This window comes from Ailuropoda melanoleuca, chromosome 16 (genome assembly GCF_002007445.2).
Source record: "Ailuropoda melanoleuca isolate Jingjing chromosome 16, ASM200744v2, whole genome shotgun sequence".
Taxonomy (NCBI): Eukaryota; Metazoa; Chordata; class Mammalia; order Carnivora; family Ursidae; genus Ailuropoda; species Ailuropoda melanoleuca.
Genome location: NC_048233.1, coordinates 78,883,909 through 78,897,570, shown reverse-complemented (window position 1 = coordinate 78,897,570; position 13,662 = coordinate 78,883,909).

The window sequence follows — 13,662 nt, the reverse complement described above, 5'->3', positions numbered from 1 at the left end:
AATTATGCATGGTTTTTTTTTGATTTTTGTTTTTTGTTTTGAGCTGTAGAGATGTCGATACTGTTAAGTGAACAAAGCAATTATGGTATAAGCCCATTATGGTGCACATAGAGCAAATATATATATACACACACCCCCATCAAGCACGTGTCCCCGGCTATTCTGAAGATCACAGGAAACAGCAGCTGGAGAAGCCACACCAGACCTTGAAAGAACGCACAGACGCCGGTGCCAGTTGGCACTTGCAATCCCTTCCCCGAGCCTGGGCTCTGACCCGCCTGCAGTACCGCAGAGAAGGACGGTCGTCATTTTCACAACTTCCGCCCTGGTTATCTGTCTTGTCTACCGGCAGCGTCACCCTGGGCTTCCATATCTCCATCCCAGGGACCATCTGCAGGGCGTGTTCCTGTGAAGCTCAGAGCAAGACGCTCTGCCCCAGTGCCTCCCCCCTCACCCCCACCCGCCTCGTCTCCGGCACCATCCCCACCTGTAGGCTCAGCGAAGCTCTCCAAGTGCTACACAACGACAGGACAAGGTCACATCTGTCTTCTACTCCGTGGCCATCCCCATGCTGAGCCCTCTGACCTACAGCCTGAGGAATAAAGAGGTGAGGGCTGCTTATAGAAGAGAGGCCTTTGGCCAGCTGCCTTCTCAACCAAATGTGGAACATTCTATCCCGAGCCCTACCATGGAAGCCACAACATAAAGCACAGATCATATAACACTTAGGTACAGTGAAATATATGCCAGCACTATTTTATTTTATTCTTTATTTATTTTAAGTAGTCTCTACACCCAACATGGGGCTCGAACTCAAGTCCTCGTCATCAAGCCCCCGGAAATCACATGCTCTCCCGACTGAGCCAGCCAGGTGCCCCGCCCCCGCACTATTTTAAAAGCTTTATACATACCAACTCATTTAATCTTCACAGCTACCATATGAAATGGATACTGTGATTATCCCTGGGAATCTGAGGCACAGAGAGGCCAAGTAACTGGCCCAAGGTCACACAGCTAATGAGAAGCAGAGCCAGAATTTGAATCTACGTGGTCTAGCTCCCGCAGCAATATTCTCAACCAATACACTATATTCCCCTTTCTGATGACCGCATCTCACAAACAGACAACGGGCACAGTTTTTCCTAAATGCATACATCATAAGGAAGCACCAAATCATGGAATTCAAAGGTGGTATGGAAGGGGCTAGGGGCTTGGCACACCAAGTTCACACTACCGCAGAATGACTCTGTCTCTTGGCATCTCTGTGATGTCGAGTCAAGGTACATAACCCCCGACCCTCAGTTTTCCCAGGTGAAAACAGGGCACTCACACGTGTCTCCACTGGTTACTGTAAGGTTCCCAGGAGGGTAAAAGAGGTTCACAATTATTCAAACACCATTGTCTTCCTTTCTTCCCTGGGAAAACCTACATAAAACCATGTATGTTACACATCAGTATTTGTAAGAGTGAGGCCATGTCATGTAGCTCTGATATTAAATAGCATATAACTGGATCACCAGAAAGTTCTTCCTTTTCTCCTTACCTCTTCTGATTATGTCAAGGCAGAAGTCTCTACTTGGTACAAGTTTGACCTTCCCTAATCCAGTCTCCCTTTTTAATACAGAGAGCCAGTCTTAGCACTTAACAGTAACGAGTTAGTCTTTCATAATGTTACACTACTTTCATTTTTACTTATGTCACTTTTTATTTTATTCTGATAAAAAGTGTGTTTGAATAAAAAATTGCTTAGCACGGTCCAATTTTTAAAAATCATAATACAGGTGAGACACACCCCAAAATATCACAAAGGACATAAACAAATAACTTTAGAAGCACTGATCTGGGTCATTTATAGTTTTTGAAACCTTTTCTCATTCATTCTTTTTTTTTTTTTAAGATTTCATTCATTTATTCGACAGAGACAGCCAGTGAGAGAGGGAACACAAGCAGGGGGAGTGGGAGAGGAAGAAGCAGGCTCATAGCAGAAGAGCCTGATGTGGGGCTGATCCCATAACGCCGGGATCATGCCCCTGAGCCGAAGGCAGACGCTCAACTGCTGTGCCACCCAGGTGCCCCCTCATTCATTCTTTTAATTGATCTTCACCAAATGCTGTAAGATCGATAAGCCAGGTGTCATTACCCCCATTTTACAAATAACCAAAATAGTAATAATAAATCTGAGGGGTTGACTTGGCTAGCTCCGAGTCCCATGAGACTGCCATAAAAAAGCACAGAGCAGAGAACTCAGGTGCCCTGGGCATTCATGGCGGAATCCCCAGAACACACTTCTCAAGTTCATTTTAGGAAACACGGAAGTTCTTGATCCTTGTGGCTTCAGATTGCTTCCTTCCTGCCTTTCCTGTTTAGTTTCTTTCGAGAGGGTCTCCCTTGCCTCCAAATGCCCATCCTCTGCCTCAAACCTCTGGAAAACACACACTGGGCCAAATCCCTCCTCTTCCAGGGAGCCCTCTGGAATTGCCTTCCCCACCCTAGCAGCAGAGAACTGACCGTAACAGTTTAAACCCGTAAGATTTCTTATGATGAAGTCTGTCTGTAGGAGTCAGAGAAGTTTCCCAAGAGCAGTTATGTTTAAACTAGGACTAGACTGATAACAACGAGATTTTTCAGGCTGCTGAAGGGATCAGGGAGAAATCCATGCATCCTGAATTGTAACGGAATAGTGTTTTAAAAAAAAAAAAAAGGGTGGAAATGGTTCATACTGGTATAGACGCTCCATGAAGGCCGTTGGGATCCAGGTGATGTCTATCTTTCTGTCCCAGCATCTTCAGTGCATAACTTCTGTTATGCGCTAAACTGTGTCCCCTCAAAACTGATACATTGAAGCCTTAACTCCTAATGCCTCAGAATAGGACTGTATTTGGAGGCAGGACTTTTAAAAGATGATTCAATTAGGGTTGCCTGGGGGGCTCAGCCGGTTGAGCGGCTCTTGGTTTCGGCTCTGGTCGTGATCTCATGGATCTTGAGATCAAGCCCCGTGTCCAACTCCACGCTGAGCAGGGAGTCTGCTTGAGTATTCTCTCCCTCTGCCTCTCTCTCCACTCCCTCTCTCCTTCCCTCTCTCTAAAATAAATAAATAAATCTTTTTAAAAAGATGATTAAATTATAATGAGCCCATTAGGGTGGACACTCATACAATCTGACTAATGTCTTTATAATAGGAGGAAATTTGGACCCACAAAGACACCAGGGATGCACTTGCCCAGAGGAAAGACCATGTGAGGACATGGCAAGATGGTGGTCATCTTCAAGACAAGGAGAGAGGCCTCAGAAGAAACTAAACCTACCAACACCTTGATCTTGGACTTCCAGCCTCCGGAACTGTGAAAAAAAATAATTTCTGTTAAGTGACCCAGTCTGCTGTATTTTGCCATGGCAGCCCAATCGGACTAATACAGCTTCTGTATTCAAGGCTGCTTCTTAGCCCAGCATGACTGCTGAAGCTCCAGCCATCAGCTCAGGGTTTGAAGAAGAATGTTGGAGGAATGGGAGAACTTGCCAGCTACCTATTCCCTTTTGGTAGCCTTTCCAATAACAGCCGGTCATAGCCATTTGCCTCTCACTGGCCAGACCTTAGTCACATGGGAGTCATATGTCTGCAAGGGAGGCTAGGATATATGGCTATTAGCTGGGCACCCTGCCACCTTGACTATCTTGGGATTCTGTTTTTAAGGAAGGGGTAAATGAATGCTGGCTGTGCATCTAGCAGTCTTGGCCATGCTTCCCTCATCGCCTGCTGCCTGGAGCAGAGGACGGTAGCGAACGACGGCTCGCCCACAGCCTCCCACACGTCCTGCCAACAGGTTGTGCATACACAGTATCGAAAGTTTGAGTTTTTTAGGGAACATAAAAAGTGTTGATGAGATCCCATTTCAGAAATCCATATTCCTAGTTTCTCTGGGAAGGAACACTGAAATCGGGCACTCCACCAGCCTTGTCCCTAGCCTGGCTGTCACTGCCTGGCGCAGAGTCAAAGGCTCTCCGTTCCTTCCCCTGCCCCACCCTGGTCTACCGCAACATTCTTCTTAAAGTGTTCCTTCATATCACGTCCTGAGTTTTTGCTACTAGTTCAGGAAACTGACCACGTTTCACCTCTCTGGTAAAAGTGAGAGGCGAAAACAGGGACCCACAAGTGACCTGTTTCAAGGCAGAGAGCCAGTGCCTGGGACAATTCCCAACACACGAATGACGCTTGGCTAATACTCTTTGAATGCATGAAGATAACATGTATCATTTGGATACGAAACATGTCAAAAATAAAAATTAATTAAAAAAATTTTTTAAAGTCCATATAGATGTAATATGAGTTTCCCCCTCCCCCAAAATAGGATGTCCCTGTAAAAAGAATAAAGCCTACTTTTTCATTCACGCAAGGTATCCGAGTATCCCTTGTCATCATTTGAGTTTCCAACCCTTGGCCCATGGGGGAGATTCTCAACTCCTTCGTGTTGTCTTACAAGCTTGTCCAAACATAACTTTCTAGGGAGCACCCCACAGTTCCCACCAAACACCTGCAGCCACAACCAATGATCTGGCCTGGTCTGAGCCAGTCATGCATTCCCCGCCTAGTTCTGCCTTTGCTCGTGGCTTCCCCAGCACCTGGAATGTGCTCAGCCCCCCACAAATCTCTTCATTATCATTCTAGTCCCTGCCTCAACATAATCTCTTCTGGGAGACTTCTCTGACTCCTACAGAGAGAATTTATCATTCCTTCCTCTGCGCTGTGGTTTGCCTTTGTTAAAGAAAAAATTTGTAAACTATCAAAAATCAAAGATTGAGTGTTGAGTGGAAAAAAAGAAGGAAAGAAAAGAAAAGAAAAAAAGAAAAGGGAAGGGAGGAAAGGAAAGAGGAAAAGAAAGGGAAGAAGGGAAGGGAAGGGAAGGGAAGAGAAGGGAAGGGAATGGAAGGGAAGGGAAGGGAAGGAACATTTCATTTCAAGCAGGAACCCCCATCTAGCACAGTCTAGGAAAAATGGGGATCTGAAGATGTGGAAGGAGGAATGGGTCCTCCATGGGAGACCATGGTGGGAAACAGGTTTTCTGCCCCGTGAGACATGAGTACCTGGAGTACACTGTCTTTTTTTTTTTTTTTAACTTCCGTCCCAGTGGCCCAGCCCCTGGCCTGGTGTTGGATTCAGAGAGAATGCTAGATTCTTGCTAACTGCCTGACTTAAACAAGAGACTGCAGCAGCGCCCAGCACAGTAGCTGACACATAACAGCTGCTCAGCAAATTAGAGCTCTTCCCAGAGGCACGGCTTGAGACTGAATCACGGACAGGAATCTCCCTCTTTGAAGCCTCTGCTCCCACTGAGTCTCCTTTAAGCCCTTTATAATCAATTTAAGTGTGCGGGCTTTCCATCCCCTTAGACTGCACATGCCCTAAGGGCAGGGAGTGGGGAGTTCGAGGAAATCTGGTTGGAAAGTTATAGAATCGACCAGCAGTGAGCACCCCCCCTTGCACACCTGAAGACGGGGCTTTCCTCAAGAAATCTGGAAGCAGCTCAGCTTTGATTCCCCTGAGAAAACGCTATTAGCTTCTGCAAGCTTCCTCCTTAGGGGCTGACATCTGCCCAACAATCGTGGTGGAGTTGGTCTGACCAGGAGCTTAATGAGCTCCAGGACAACTTACTGAAGACACTGGGGACAGGAAGAAAAGAGATGGGCAAGGCTGGGCTACGAACCCTGCACCTGTGGACCCATCCCCCTTCTGGAGCTCTCTCCCAGAGTGCTGGTCTCCAGCTGGGAGCGGTCTCCACCTGGGGCTCAAGGAGGGTGAGTCACACTTGCAGAGGAGAGCTCCTTCTCTCTCCACCAGGATNGCAAGGCTGGGCAACGGAACCCTGCACCTGTGGACCCATCCCCCTTCTGGAGCTCTCTCCCAGAGTGCTGGTCTCCAGCTGGGAGCGGTCTCCACCTGGGGCTCAAGGAGGGTGAGTCACACTTGCAGAGGAGAGCTCCTTCTCTCTCCACCAGGATGAGTTCAGGCAGGCTCAGGAATTCAGGGGGAAAGCCCATGAGTCAGTGATGATCTAGAAAGAGCCAGGGAATGGAAGAGGGTGGAACAGATTCTTCTGTTGTGTCAATATCCACAGCCTCCCTCCTGACCCCTGTCCAAGGATGCCCTGACCCCTATCCTAGGCGCAGGCCAGGATCTCTCAAGCTGGACACCATTAACATTTGGGGCTGGATAATTCTTTGTTTGGGGGCGGGAGGTGGTGGTGGCTTGTCCCTAGCACACCACCCCCTACACCCAGTTGTGTGAACCAAAGTTGTCTCCAGACACTGCCAAATGTCCCTGGGGTAGGGAGGAATCAGCCGGCTTGAGACCCTGGCCTCGCCAGGCCTGCTAGTTCCCCTCCCTTGCTTACGCAGAACATGGGGCAGGGTGGGGATCTCAATCTTCCTTCTCCCCTCTCTGGCAGCGGTTCCTGGAGATTATCCCTCAGGCCCTAATTACATCAAGGCTCCACTGCTGCTTCTTCAGGCCAGTGGGTGAGGAGTAAGTAATGATCCCGAAAAGGAACCAAGTTCCCAGAACCAGTTACTTTGGTTTAAAGGGTCAAAAAAAAAAACCGCAGCCCCAAAATGGCGTCACTTAGGCCAAAACACCAAAACAGGGCTTACTACCTAACCTAACTGCGGTTTCGACCTCCCCCAGAAATGTAAGTCCTAGTGGGTCAGCCCCAGTGAGGTAATCCATCACATGGGCCCTCTCCATCCCCCAAGGGAAGATGAGGTCATCTGCCTGATAAGAGCCCCTGTGCTTCCCCTTAAGGGAACGTCCTAGCCTGAAATAATCCTTTCTTTTCTTTTCCTAACAACTTCCTTGTCCCGCCCTCCTTCCTATAAAAACCTTCCATTTTTTTATAGCTCCCCCGGGCTCCCCCCTGTTTGCTAGCTGGGCTGCAGCCCCATTCACGAATGACTTCACAGACGTTCACATTTACTCAGCTGAACTTTTTTTTTAGTTGGTTTTGGTTTTGTTTTTTTTAAGTGATCTCTACATCCAACATGGGGCTCGAACTCACAACCCAAGATCTGAGAGTCGCAAACTCCTCCAATGGAACCAGCCAGGCGTCCTGTCAACTTTCGTTTTTTTACGGAAAGAAGTGAAACGAATTTCGGTAATATGTTTACTTAACCCAATATATCAGAAATACGGTCACTTTAACATGCAGTCAACAGTTTTAAACTAGCAATGAGATACTTCACATTCTTTTTTTCATACTGAGTCTTCGATATCTTCCACTTACCACGTACCTTAGTGTGGACCAGGTGCATCTCCAGGGCTCAACAGCCTCATGTGGCTGACGGCAACCATATTGGACAGTGTGGGACCAGAAGGGTGAGGTTCACCCCTACCCTTCTCCCAGCACCGAGGGGCTTCCAGAGGCCAAGACCTTAGCTCCACAGTGAGACCATCTAGTCTCTGAGAAGATACTTGGGTTTTTGTTTTTTTAAATAAGGCCTTCTTTTAAATTAAGAGATAACTGACACATAACACTGTGTAAGGTTAAGATGAGCAATGTGTTGATTTGATATATTTACACATTGCAACATGATTACCAACGTGGCATTAGCTAACACCTCCACCGCATCACCCAATTATCATTTCTTGTTTGTGGTGAGAACATTTAAGATCTGGTCTCTTAGCAACTTTCAAGTATATAATACGGCATTGTTGACGATGGTCACAATGCTGTGTGTTATATTTCCAGGACTAACCTTCTTTGACTCACATCTCCCTAATTTCCCCCCCACCCATCCCCCTCCAGTCCCTGGTAACTACCATTCTACTCTCTGTTTCCGAAAGTTCAACTTTTTTTTTTCCCGAAGCTCTAATTAGCTTTATTCAATAATTCATGAATTGGCACCATCCCATCTAAGGAGTGATACAAAATGGAAGACTTTTACAGGCAGACATTGAAGGGGGAACAAAAAGTTTTAAAGAAAAGAAAGGATTGTGTCAGGCAAGATCACCTTCCTTTTGGGGATAGTGGGGGGTCTATGGTTCCAGACTGATGGGGTTAAAGTTCACATTCCTGCCATTAAGTCTTGGTTTGCTGTCCTGAGAGCAAGTGACTCTATCTGGGGGCTTTTTTTTTTTTTTTAACACAAGTCATAGGTTTAGAAGCAAAGAGGATCCTGGGGAAAATCAGCCCTGTCTTGCGTGGTGACTCCCTCAGGGAAAGCCCTTTTCATAGACTTGGACCTCAGACATTGCACTCCCTTGTCAGGAAGAAAGTTATAAATCTTCAGGCTGTAAATTAGCCTAACCCCACCCTACAGGTAGACTTATCATCCCGGAGCTGGATGCATCCACGCAGGCCTTACACACCCTGCTCCTTTCCCTGCAGCCCAATTTGCTCACCACTGGCTTAACCTGAGACTTCAGATCCACGAGGCCCTGTGGCCCCTGCCTGTGTGTCATTACCTATTCACTAACCTTTCACCCAGTTCTGCTTCCTGGTAGACAGATCAGGTGCTCAATTAACGCTGACCAGGGGACCTCACTTCGATTCATAAATTCCCAAGCCCCAGGGATAAATTCCTAATCAAGACACCAGGCCTAGGATTTGGACCCTTGATAGAGATTTATAGTCTTTCTTTATGGGTGGGATCCTCTCTTTTCCTTCTTCTATCTGGATGTGCATCCGAAAATCAACTCATCCTGCCTCAAACAAAGACCCTGCAGGGGCTGGGATGGAAAAAGATAGAAAAATGCTAAGGCCACGACCAGCTAAGAAATTCCTAAATTTTCCAAATTTTTTCTCACTGGAAATGTTCCCAGATAATCATTCAGCAGCTTTAAAATAAATAAACAAACCAAGAAAATAAAAAAAAAAAACCCCAAATAAATAAAAAACTTTATGTCTCTAGTGCATGGGTTCCAGCACATAGTAGGATGTCCACACATACGTATATGAACTTGCTGTAGGCAGCAAACACAGACCAGAGTCTGGGGGTCACGGGGTGTCTGAGAGGCCTCCGTGTCTGAAGCTCAGGAAGGAATGAACTCTTATCTGCTGTTTCCAATGTCCTAACCCTTTATCTACAGAAGCCTGGGCAACAGCCAGACCTAGGGCTCCTGAAGTTGGTTCCAGTGTTCTATCTGCCCAGCCTACAGTCCAGACCCACCCTCCAGGGTGGCCACTGAGGCCCCAGGCCTCCACTGTGAAGACCTGATCCAGTCTCCTTCCCCTTGGAATCACTGTTCAAGTTCAACTCACTTTTCCACCTTTTAGGAGACTCTTCGGGTCTGGCTCTTCTGGGTTTCCTTTCCTTACATTTGGGCTCAGTCATACCTTTCGAATTATTTTGCAATTTTTCCCCCTACATGTCTATATATGAGATGGCAAGGAGTCCTTGTTTCCTCTGCTAAAGTAACCCCACAAGGCCCAAGATGGAGTTGCTCATGCTAAGCCCATGTCAGCAAACCAAAACTTAGCTAAGTGTCTATGCTCGGCTCTGCCAGAAAAGGAAGGCCAAGGTCAACCAATCATTGCTTGCCTGCTCAACACAAATTTCCTGACCCACCTCCATGATTTCCCTTTTCTCCATTTACAGAAAGTAACGGAGAAGTGCCCACTATGACTTCGTTGTTCCCGCTCACTTTGGTCTAGGAACATCTCTCGCCATGTACAGCTCTTCGGGGCTCCTTTCTATCTGCTAGAGTGGATGCTGCCCAGTTCGTGCATCACCGAATAAAAGCTTACTCGGTCAGTAAATCATGAACATTTTACTCTTAACACCACTAAGTCACCCCTAGTGACTAAAAGTGCTGGGCTGGTGTACTAGGGCAACTTTGATCATCTGAATTCTCTGTGCCATTCCCCAAGTCCCCATGCCCTTCAGGATATAGTCTGAAGAGCATAGCCTGGCATGCAAAACCCCTCATGACCCCACCTGGGTTGATTTCGGCTTCTTGGCAAGCCCATCCTCCCGTCCTTCACTCAACATCACTAAAGCATTTGCTGTCACCCGTGGTCCCTCACACCTCCCCCATTTACATATGCCACCTATGTACCCGAAACATTCTCCCATTCTCCACCCGTTCCCACTCACCCTTTATAATTCACCCTAGCTGTCATTCTCCAGCAAGCCTTCCCTGAGGTCTGCTCTGTAAGCTTGAGTCAACCCCACCACCTCCACCTCCGAGCTCTCTCTGCCTGCCCAAATCCCTTCTCACCCTATCCTATAATTATTGATCAGCATAGAATTTGTTTGTTTGTTTTCTAAGGGAAGACCCACCTCACCCACCAGGTTCAGGTCAAGTCTCCAGCTGTCCTTTTGTTCTCCAAGACCCTGCCCTGAAGCAGTTTTTCCATGAAGGCTCTAGGGCTCCTCACTTGCCTGAACCCTTCCAAGGCTCTGGGAAGGCCATAGCTATGTATTCGCAAGGTCAGATGCTTTTTGTAAAATTTTACAAGTAATTTTAGCCACAATTGGCTAAAACCACTGTATCTTTCTACCTTGGTTTCCCCCATCACTCTTTCCCTCTTGCAGCTCTAGAGTGGCTGTAGCCAATGTGAGATCCTGCTAAGGGGTGGTTGAGATGGATATATATCTATATGACTTGTAAATAGTTTCATTTATAGTTAAGTATGGGTAGTCATCCCAGTGGAGAATGACTTCCAGGGCACTGCCATCACCCACTGGACCAACTCACCCAGCATCATGCATGAAAACACAAAGCCAGAATTCAGATCACAGCATTTGTGTGGCCTACAGCACCCAGACGCATGTGGGTTGGACATGTACAGAGCCAGAACATAGCCTATGGAAACCTCTTCCAGCTGTCAGAGTTAACTAAAACAAATATCATGCAATTTTTTAAAGGTTTTATTTATTTATTTATTTATTTGGCAAAGAGAGAGAGCATACATAAGCAGGAGGAGTGGCAGGGGGAGGGAGAGGGAGAAGCAGGCTCCCCACTGAGCAAGAAGCCTGCCTCAGGACTTGATCCCAGAACCCCAGCATCATGACCCGAGCTGAAGGCCAATGCTTAACCCACTGAGCCACCCAGGGGCCCCAGGTATCATGCAATTTTTAAATTTTGTAATGTTTTGGTATTTGTCAGCTTTAGAACATTTTTAATTTCATGTGATTTATTGTCTCATTCAGTTCACATAATCATTTTTTGTATGTAAACTAGTGTTCTTTTCCTTAATGAGCCTCCCCACAATGATATAATCTTCAGGCCCCACAAAACTTGAATGTCCCCCAAACCTATCCCCTGCCACAGCTGACAAAAATTAAACTCCACACTCTCTCACTCAGAAATTTGGAATTAGAATTTCTGTGTTCCTGGAACTGAAATATGTAAACTCGGGAGCTATGGGGTTACCATGCTTCTCTCTATGGATGAAGGACTGGAGAAAGCCAGTAGGTAGGGTAGCCAGAGGCAGAAAGGTCTGCCTACTTTCTAGACTCCGGCTTCTGCCTTCTCCCTTCCTGTGGGGTCTGCGTTAGTTCATTATTGCTGCATAACAAATTACCCCAAAAGTTAGCAGCTTAACACAACAAACATTCATTATCTCACGATTTCTGCAGGCCAGGAATTCAGGAGCAGCGGAGCCGAATGATTCTGCTCAGTGTCTTTCATGAGATCGTAGACAAGATGTCAGCCAGAACCCTGGTGCATTGCTGGTGGAAATGTAAATTGGTTCAGCCACTGTGGAAAACAGTATGGAGTTTCCTCAAAAAATTAAAAATAGAACTACCTTCTGAGCCAGCAGTCCCACTTCTGGGTATTTATCCAAAGGAAATGAAATCAGGATCTCAAAGAGATTTCTGTACTTCCATGTTCGCTGCAGCATTATTCGCAATAGCTAAAATATGGAAACAACCTGAATGTTGTCATCAGATGAATGGATAAAGAAAATGTGGTATAGATGATGATAGATGATAGATGATAGATAGATGATAGATAGATAGATAGATAGATAGATAGATAGATAGATAGATAGATGATAGATATATACAGATAGATGTACACACACACACACACACACACAAACACAATGGAATATTATTCAGCCCTTTCAAAACAGGGAAATCCTGCCATTTGCAACAACATGGATGTACCTGGAGGACATTATGTTAAATAACCGAAATAAGGCAGATGTAGAAAGACAAATACTGAACTACATGATTTCACTTACATGTGTAATCTAAAAAATCAGAATCATAGAAGCAGAGTGGAATTGTGGCTGCCAAGGGGTCTGGGAGGAGGGGGAGATGGGAGATGTTGGTCAAGGAGCACAAAGTTTCAGTTAAGCAAGATGAATAAGTTCTGGAGATCTAATGTACAATGTGGTGACTATAGTTAATACTGTCTTGTATCCTTGAAATTTGCTAAGAGGGTAAATCCTAAATGTTCTCACCACACCCACAAAAAAGATGGTGACTATGTGAGGTGATGATTATTTTAATTAGCTTGTGATGGTGATCTCACAATGTACCAGTTTATCAAATCTTAAGTTGTGCACCTTATTTTTAATTGTTGGTTATACCTCAATAAAGGGGGAGGGGAGGGGAGGGTAAAGATGTCGGAGAGAGCCATAGTCATCTCAAGGCTCGACTGGGGCTGGAAGATGTGCTTTCTAGGTGGCTCGTTCACACGGCTGTTAGCCAGAGGTTTCGGTTTCCTGCCTTGTAAGCCTTACCATATGTCCTCTTGAGTGGTCTCAAAACATGGCAGCTGGATTTCCCCAGAGCAAGTGATCCAAGAGAGAGAGCAGGGAGGAAGCCACAACGCCTTTTATGATATTGCTATGGGTTGAATTGTGTCCTCCCAATATTCACATACTGAAGTCCTAACCCCCAGGACCTCAGAAAGTGCCCCTGATTGAAGAGAAGATCTTGATAGAGGTAATCACATTAAAATGATGTCATTAGGCTGGGCCTTCATCCAATGTGACTAGTGTGCTTATAAAACGGGGACTTCGGGCACAGAACAGATACCTATTAAGAAAAGCACTGTGTCAAGATGAAGACAGAGACCAGGGTGAACACCAAAGATCACCAGCAAACCACGAGAAGCAAGGCGAGAGGCAGGGAACCGCTTCTCCCTCACAGCCCTCAGAAGGAAACGAGACTTCTGACTTCTTGACCTCAGCCTCTCACCTACAGAACTGAGACAATAAGGCCTAGGGGTCACACATCATTCCTTTGTAGTCCATTTGTTGGGAGTGTGTCAGAAGTCCAGCCCATGCTCCAGAGGAGGGGAATCAAGCCCCACCTCTTGAAAGGAATGCTCTCAAGAGAACCAGAGCTATTTTTAAATCACCACCAAAGCCATGAGATACCTCTATAACCTTATCATAAATTCTCCTCTTTTGTCTAAACTGACTCAAACTGGATTCCTCCATGCTGCATTCAGATGTTCTTGTTGAGAGTTTATCTATGTGTCCCTCTTCTCTAATAAGTTCTTGAGGGTAAATTTTGTAACTCTGAATCCAGGAACCTAATCTAGGGCTGGGAATGTGTGTTCTAAAAACAGATTAATCCATCAACAATGCCAAAAATAACGTCACATTGGTATAGCACTTGGGAATTCGTATAGCATTTTCTCAATAGATGCTCATTTTAGTAACCTGTGGAGATCAAGTAAGAGGGTGGCTATAAAGTCTCCAAAAGCAT